Genomic DNA, 8018 nt, shown 5'->3' with positions numbered 1-8018 from the left:
ATCATTGATGTTTCTATCTCTCTCTCCTTCTCCCTTCCTCTCTGAAATCAATCAAACACACACACACACACACACACACATATACATACATATACGTGTGTGTGTGTGTGTGTGTGTGTGTATACGTACATATACCATATATATAATATGTTCTTACGCTGAACCCCATTATCACTTCGCTGCTCCTCGAGTCACGGGATCTCCATCCACCACCAAACACGGTGTCCATGCCTCGCCCAGGCTTTATCACGGGCTTTGGGTAAGAGATGTGTTTAAGCCACAGGCGCTGCTCCAGGCACCTGGTGGAATATATGTGCATATGCAGGAAGCGTGCCCTGCTTTCTCTATGTCTGAAACAGCTCCCGCACAAGCATCCCCTTTTCTGCCTTCAGCCACACTCTGCATACAGCTCTGCGACCAAGACACTCGGGACACATGCATGTGCTGAGCTGCATCTGAGTGAGGAGTCAGTGAGCAGCCCTCTGAACCCACAGCTGCCGGGGCCTCCTGGTGGGCACGCACTTCCTGCCCACGACTGGCTCTGAACCAGGTGGCGAGCTCTGACCACACAGGTCACACGCTGAGGCTTGAGATGTGCTTGTGCTGTGGGCGTGTCACCCGTGCTTCAGGCACAGCCAGTGCAGAGACCACACCCAGACGGCCCATTCACCTCACAGGACGGGGACAGAAGCAGACCTGTGCCCAGCCAAGCCCAGCCCAGACCGACCAACCACATCAGCACACGGGCGTGGACCGGAATAAGCAAGAGTGGTTTTAAGCCATGGAGTTTGGGAAGGCTTATTCACAGCACTATAGTAAAAGATGGCTAATCCCACTTTTTAGAATGAAGAAATACCAAAAAATAGCTAAATATCTAATCGATCAAAATGTTTTACAAATTTTGATCTATGCAGAGTGTGTTGTTAGGGAAAAAATATAGTTATCACCATCATCACCATCACCACCATCATTATTTATCCTCACCATCACCATCACCACCATCATCACCATCACCACCATCATTATTTATCCTCACCATCACCATCACCACCATCATCACCATCATCACATCACCATGATCATCACTGTCCCCGTCACCATCACCATCATTATTATCCCCATCATCATCATCACCATCACCATCACCACCATCACCATCACCATCATCACCATCACCATCATCACCATCACATCATCACATCATCATCACCATGATCATCACCGTCCCCGTCACCATCACCATCCCCTTCATCATCATCATCACCATTTCCGTCACCACCGCCACTGCCATCTCAGCCGTGTATAGCGCTGCACACACCCTTACTTCCTCTCTGGAGCAGCTTTGCGCTGCACAGTCTGCGCGCCCACTTGGCAGTCTATGACTGTGTCAGCCCTTCCTACCCATGATTACAAACATGCTGACTCCTGTCACCTGGACGACTTCCCAAAGGCCGGTGTGGGATCCTGGCATGATTTATGAGCTGGTCGGGCACTTGTAAATAATGTCTGACGTGGGGATTTCTGACAAGGATGCAGGCTGCCTTTTAAGCAGGAGGAGGAGGGCGAGGGAGGACCCGGGAGGGAGGCCTCTGTCACTGAAGCCAGCTGCGCCGGTACCTGGGGGAACCAGCGTTCTGCTTTACATTTGAATCTTAATGCTGGGCAATGAGAACCATCTGCACAGCCCGGCGCACTGGCTCCCCGCCCGTCCCTCCCGCAGGCTCACAGCCTCCTGGACACGGACACGTTATCTATCCCCTCCCACCCGCTCCGACCAGTCCCAGCCCCACCTCCCCGAGATGTCCTGACAGCTGCCTTCCTCCTAACCCGCTTCGGGGATCATCCTTACTGCACACGACGTGCTGAGATGGGTTCACGGGGACCCCTCTTCTGGGAGCAGCTCAGGGTGAGGGCCCGCGGAGCCTGGCACCAGGAGCATCAGCAAGAGGCACAGCGTGGCAGCCGTCGCTGCCACCGCACGTGGCACCACAGAAAGGAAACCCGAACGTCCTCTGCACCAGGAAGCAACTGCTGTCTGTCCCTGTGAGGACGGACGGACCTAAACTCATGGGAGTCGTTTCACAACATGAGGCGGGCGCTGCGCTGCGCTGTGCACTCAGACCGTGCAGGGTGTCAGCCACGTCTCAGCACCACTGGGACAGGAAGAAGGCAAGAGCCACAGCAACGGCCCAAGGGGAACATGAGGGGGTCTGGCCAGGACAGGGCCCGGGCCGGAGAAGAGAAGGGGCAGGCCCAGACCTGGAGCGTGTGATGCAGGGAACAGCACCCGCTTCCGTCAAAATCAGAGCCTCTTCTGCTTCCTCCATGGTCCCCGCAGCAGCGGGCAGCAGGGAGAGTCACGGGCAGAGCTGTTTCACACAGTCAGGGCGCGTCGCTCACGGACCCAGAGAGCCTTCGCCCAGGTGCGTCCCACCGTCCACAGGGAACTGAGGCGGGAAAAGGTTCAGCAACCGCCCTTCGTCACATCCCTGTGGGGCGGAGCCAGACTCCAAAGCATCGGGCCCAGCCTCCTCCGTGCCTCCCCCCAGGGGGCACCCCAACGTCAAGCAAGTGCAACCCTGTGCATTCAGCCGGAAGAGAAGAGGGACGGTCTTGATAGCATCTTTTATTTCAATCTAAGAAAAACGATTAAGTCCAAAGTTCAGAAATAGAAAAGATTATCAATAAGTTTAGGAGTGTAATTGTGTCCTTAGCAACGGTGAGGGTTTAGCGGCTCCAGGTTCAGCTTTCACTCTGCACATTAAACAGGGAGAAGCCGCCGTCTTCACGCCTATTCGCAGGGGTCGGTGTCCGCCACGTGCTGGGGAGTGAGGCCCACGGAGGTGTTTTTCTGCCCACACGTCGGAGCCGAGCCAGCCTCACGGCTGGTCACACGCGGCCCCCGCCGGCCTCCCAGGGGCCGCAGAGCCGTGGCCACTCAGTGCGGGGTCCAGCCGGACAGTGGCCCCTGGCTGTACAGGGGCCGGTTCTGTGGCTCTCGGTGTGAGCATCCGGTCCTGACCGGTCCCTCCCCAGTGCCCCCCAGAGGACTGGCCCAGTGACAAGTTCTTGTGCCCTCGGGGCCTTCAGGAAAGAATGAGGAGGAGACGGAACCCGGGCCAGGGCCCTGCCTGCCAAGGGCGCGCCACCCAGCGCCCAGCTGTCCCAGCGCCTCCTTTAAGGAGACTGTTGGGAGCTGCTCAGGGCACAGTCCACCTTCCAGGGGCCCCGGGAGGGCAAGGCCGGGTGGAAGGGAAGAGGTGGGCAGATGGCAGTTGTGGCCTGATGCCAACTCCTCTCTGACCTTGAACCCTGCCCGCTGCCTGGAGCCAGCGCAGGGAGGAGGGAGTCCCCCAGCGTAGATTTCACTGCCTGCGGCCAACCTTGAGGTGGCAGAGCAGGCCCACGAAGGTGTCAGGGACTGTCCCCCAGACCCCATCATCGCCGCGGTTGTGGTTGCCAACGTGACGGGAGTGAGACCTCGAGAAAGCAGAGCAAAGGGACCAGGTCCCAGAGACACGCAGCCCGGCACACGCCACCTGCACGCCAGGCCGGCGGCTAACGGCAACCCTTACAGACCAAAGTGTGGGCTCCCACAGCCACCCGAGGCTGCCAGCACGGTGGGTCTCAGAGCAGCGGCCGGAGGAAGCTGAGTGCCTGTGGGCCCCATCCTGTGCCAGGGAGGAGCCACGGCTGCAGCCGCTGTGCCCGAGCCGCCGTCCGCCACGCGGACACCCAGGGGACCCAGAGAGCAAGTGGAAGCCCGCCCCGAACAGCGGCGATGTCCACGGTCACAGGGACACATACATTGTATGTGATTAACCTGCCAAAGCCAGCCCCTCCCTCTTCACAGATCAAAGCAGTCCGTTTAAATATCTCCTTTCTACAAAGTGGATTTACATTTAAAGTACAAAGTGCAAATACTATGGGTTTTGTTTCTGTTTTTTAATTGTGTTTGGTGAGGGAGCCTCCCACACGTCTCAGGCGCCTCGGCCGCCGTCTCTTATCCTCGGTTCCTGGGCTGGAAAGGAGACGAGAAAGATAGTGTGAGACCTTCTCATCCCTCGTCCGTGACGAAGGCCTGCCTTCCGGGAAGGGAATAATCCTGTCTGCTGACAACCAGGGGAAAGCGATCTTTTAAACAGTGTGATTTTGGCTGCGATGACCCTATATAATAAGACCCTAATATGCAAATTGACCAAACAGCAGAATGACCGGTCGCTATGATGTGCACTGACCACCAGGGGGCAGATGCTCAACACAGGAGCTGTCCCCTGGTGGCAGTACGCTCCCATGGGGGAGCGCCACTCAGCCAGAAGCCGGGCTCACAGCTGGCAAGCGCAGCAGTGGTGGTGGGAGCCTCTCCCGCCTCCACGGAAGTGCTAAGGAGCAGCGAGCAGGCGGGTGGTAAGGAGCGAGGGGTCCCGGACTATAAGAGGGATGTCTGACTGTCAGCTTAGGCCTTAGGGATCGGGCCTAAGCTGGCAGGCAGACATCCCCCGAGGAAGCCCGGACTGTGAGAGGGTGCCAGCCAGGCTAAGGGACCCCCCTGCCCTCTGGTGCACTAATTTCACGCACTGGGCCTCTAGTTAATACATAAAAGACAACGAGGACCTTCTGGACATTTACCTTCTACCACCGTCCTCCCCTCAAGGATCAGAAATGTCGGGGGAACATGCTGGGTGAGAACATGAGCCTTTGCTCCTAATGTTGTAAGTGGGCTCCACATATCAAACACCCTGCAGAAGTTCCCTTGGATCAATATACAAATCATTTCAATAATCTAATTGTGCTTCCAATTCCATAAAGGCATCCTTGGCTTCTTAACTTTTCTTTTCATTCATTTTAGTCACTACCTCTCAGAAGAAATACACTGAGCAAAGTTTGTTTAAATTACTCAAGTTCTGCCCGGCCAGCGTGGCTCAGTGGTTGAGCATCGACCTGTGAACCAGGAGGTCAGGGTTCGATTCCCCGTCAGGGCACATGCCCGGGTTGTGGCTCCATCCCCAGTGTGGGGCGTGCAGGAGGCAGCCGATCCATGATTCTCTCTCATCAATGTTTCTCTCTCTCTCTCCCTCTCCCTTCCTCTCTCTCTAAAAATCAATAAAAATATATGTTAAAAGTTTAAGCTACTCAAGCTCTGCATTCTGACTGCCAATTGAAAGCAATCCAGAAAGAAAGGAAGCGCTGGGAGCAGTGTTCCTGGCCATTCTCCCAGGTGGACCAACTCCTACCACACAGGCGCTCCACGCCTCTGCCTCATCGTTCAGAATGGTCTTGGACATTGAGGAGGTTTCCGGTGGGCGACGCTCGGGATGGAGATTCGAGTGGGATGGGGAGGGGATGTCCCGCCGCGAGAGGAGGAGCCCTTTCTCTAGGAGCTTCCCAGGCCCTGGGCTGGGCCCAGGTGCTGCAGGCAGTGGCTCCAGCATCACCCCACCCACCGCCTGAGGGTGCCGCCCACTTCTGAATCCCCATGGAAACTGGAGACCGCTCACTTTCTGATCGAGGACTAGCTCGCTCGTCCTCCTCTCTCCCCGTGCAATCCTCTCGTCTCCGTTATTCAGATGAGGAAGGACGGAGGCGCTTGGAGCTACTGTGTCCTTTGGGGAAATATCGATGGGCTTGGATCACTGGGCCGATGCCAGCCAAGCCGCCTGGCGCTTTCAGGCGAACAGCCCTGGACGATGGCACGGAGCCCTGCAGCCTCTCGGGCAGCATGCAAGCTGGAGAGTTACCTGCTCGGTTTCTTTCTCCGGGAAAAGCCTGGGGGCGAGGCTCCTGTTCCGAATGGGGCTCCTCAGGTCGAGGGGGGCTTGCGTGGGCCCACCCCGCCCTCTCTGACGACATAACCCCCGCACAGCTGGGCGTGCGCCAGCGTAATGGCTTTCAGCCGGCCCCGCTCCCACGTGCAAGTGATTTGCGGTGGGATTTTTAAAAGTTAAAGCCGTAAACATTTGCTAAACAACGAAAACCGTATCACACATCTGTCTGACGAACCGGTTTCAAGTTACACCCAAGGTGTGTGCTGGAGGCCTCCGCTCAGAACCCACAGCCGACGCAGGGCTCCCCGAGGGGATGCGGCTGCACCAAACGGGGGAGACAGGACGCTCTGGCGCGTGGTCCTGGGCAGGGGTCCTCAAACTACGGCCCGCAGGCCACATGCAAACACAAATATTGTATTTGTTCCCGTTTTGTTTTTTTACTTCAAAATAAGATATGTGCTGTGCGCATAGGAATTTGTTCATAGTTTTTTTTTAAACTATAGTCCGGCCCTCCAACGGTCTGAGGGACAGTGAACTGGCCCCGTTTAAAAAGAATGGAGGCTCGGCCCGGCTTCGGGGGCCGCGGGCCGCTCCTGTTTGTCTGGCCGGTGTCCTGGGCCCGGGGTGGTCGTGGCAGGGACCCCGCGATGGCCTCCAACTGAGCGCAGAGACAGACTCACAGACACAGAGTGTTCACAGCCCGCAGCAGGGAGCTGACGCCCCTCAGGGCCCCTCGATGCAAAGGGAGGTGCCCCTGGCCCCCCAGGGCGTGCCCTGTCCCTCATCTCCTTCCTAACGTGTCAGAAATACAGACCGAACCTCGAAGAATGGTTTCAAATCAAGCATTTATGTCCACAAAACAAGAGGACTCGACTTACAAATAACGATAATAAAGTAATTGAAACTTCAAATAGTAAAAAGGAAAATTAAGGCAAAATCTTCCCATTGACTTAACCTGCTGATTTCTTTTTGTTGTTGTTCTGTTTTAATATATTTTTTATTGATTTCAGAGGAAGGAAGAGGGAGAGAAAGAGAGAAACATCAATGATGAGAGAGAATCATGGATCAACTGCCTCCTGCACATCCCACACTGGGGATCGAGCCCGCAACCCGGGCATGTGCCCTTGACTGGAATTGAACCCGGGACCCTCCAGTCCGCAGGCCGACGCTCTGTCCACTGAGCCACACCAGCGAGGGCTAGCTTGCTGATTTCTGACAGAATCTGATCAGGGCGGACAGGCATGTGCCTCGTCTGGATTGTGCGTTTTGGGTTTTTTTTCTTGGAAGGTGCTTTACTTTCCAAATCTGCAGAACCCTCAATGTTTATTGCCTATAAGTGAACCAGCAGGTTACGAAGGTGAAAGTCGAGACACACTCACCTGTCTATGAGAAGTGCTCTCCGCAGTACCTTTGGGGGCTGTTGGGGGAGAAAACACAAAGACGATGTTAACTACTGCACACGCTCCCTTCGCTGAACGGTTCAAGGCCCGCTTCAGGGAGGGACCATGTCACGTTAGGATGACGTCAGCAACAGCGAACGTGTTTCCATGGCAACGCTGAGCCCACAGGCAAGGCGTGTGGGTCCCAGGACCCTGCTGTGAACGTCTCCTCACAGGACGCGAGCCCTCCCCAACCTCGGGGCCGTTCATTTCGCCGAACCTTCCCCACGCCCGTCCGCGAAGGCCAGGCCTTCCCTCCCCTGCGTGGGTTTTGCCTATTTTCTGTGGTTTTGCCAATTTTTAGAGCAGGGAGCACTCAGCCACTCAGTAGACAGAGGGCAGCGTTTTCCCCCCAAAGGCCTTGATTGATTGTTGCCTTCTGGCTGCGAGATAAAAAAAGTACCGAGGAAGGAGCAAAGTCGTTCCATTTCCAAACCCCTGCTCCTCCTGCTGACTCGAAGAAGCACCATCACATGCAAAGTCGAAGCACAAAGGTACTGAGTAAATTGCAAAAATATTGAATACACACACAGTCAGTAAAAGGACTATTTTTTTCAATTGTAGTTTTGAACGATTCAAGTACGAGGGTAATTGTAACCACTTGGCTTCCTCTGGGATGACTGCTTCACTAAGAAACGTGGAGCCACTGGTTCCAATTTAAAGAACGTTAGTGATCCTTGGGATCCGGTCTAAGCCAGTTTGGCTGTTCAACAATTGCCGCCTTTTTCTTGGTTTCTTTTACGACAAGTATCAGTGTCCCTGGTAACTGGAGGTAGCTCTAGGTTAAAGGTAAGTAACAAGAGTCAAAGTTAAT

At 55.3% G+C, this 8018-nt stretch overlaps 1 long non-coding RNA gene across 1 annotated transcript; it reads right to left on the bottom strand.

Annotated features, from left to right (window-relative positions):
- Positions 1-2606: 2606 nt before the first annotated feature.
- On the bottom strand, positions 2607-7247 carry LOC106695164. Its single transcript, XR_001346235.2, has 2 exons — positions 7145-7247; positions 2607-4021 (listed from the first exon to the last, which is right to left on the bottom strand). It is a non-coding gene; the product is annotated as an uncharacterized LOC106695164 (long non-coding RNA).
- Between the last annotated feature and the right edge of the window lie 771 nt (positions 7248-8018).

Source organism: Myotis lucifugus, unplaced genomic scaffold, assembly GCF_000147115.1.
Source record: "Myotis lucifugus unplaced genomic scaffold, Myoluc2.0 scaffold_909, whole genome shotgun sequence".
In the NCBI taxonomy this organism is placed as follows: domain Eukaryota; kingdom Metazoa; phylum Chordata; class Mammalia; order Chiroptera; family Vespertilionidae; genus Myotis; species Myotis lucifugus.
The sequence above is the reverse complement of the archived record's forward strand: the minus strand, read 5'-3'. Positions and strand labels throughout refer to the sequence as shown.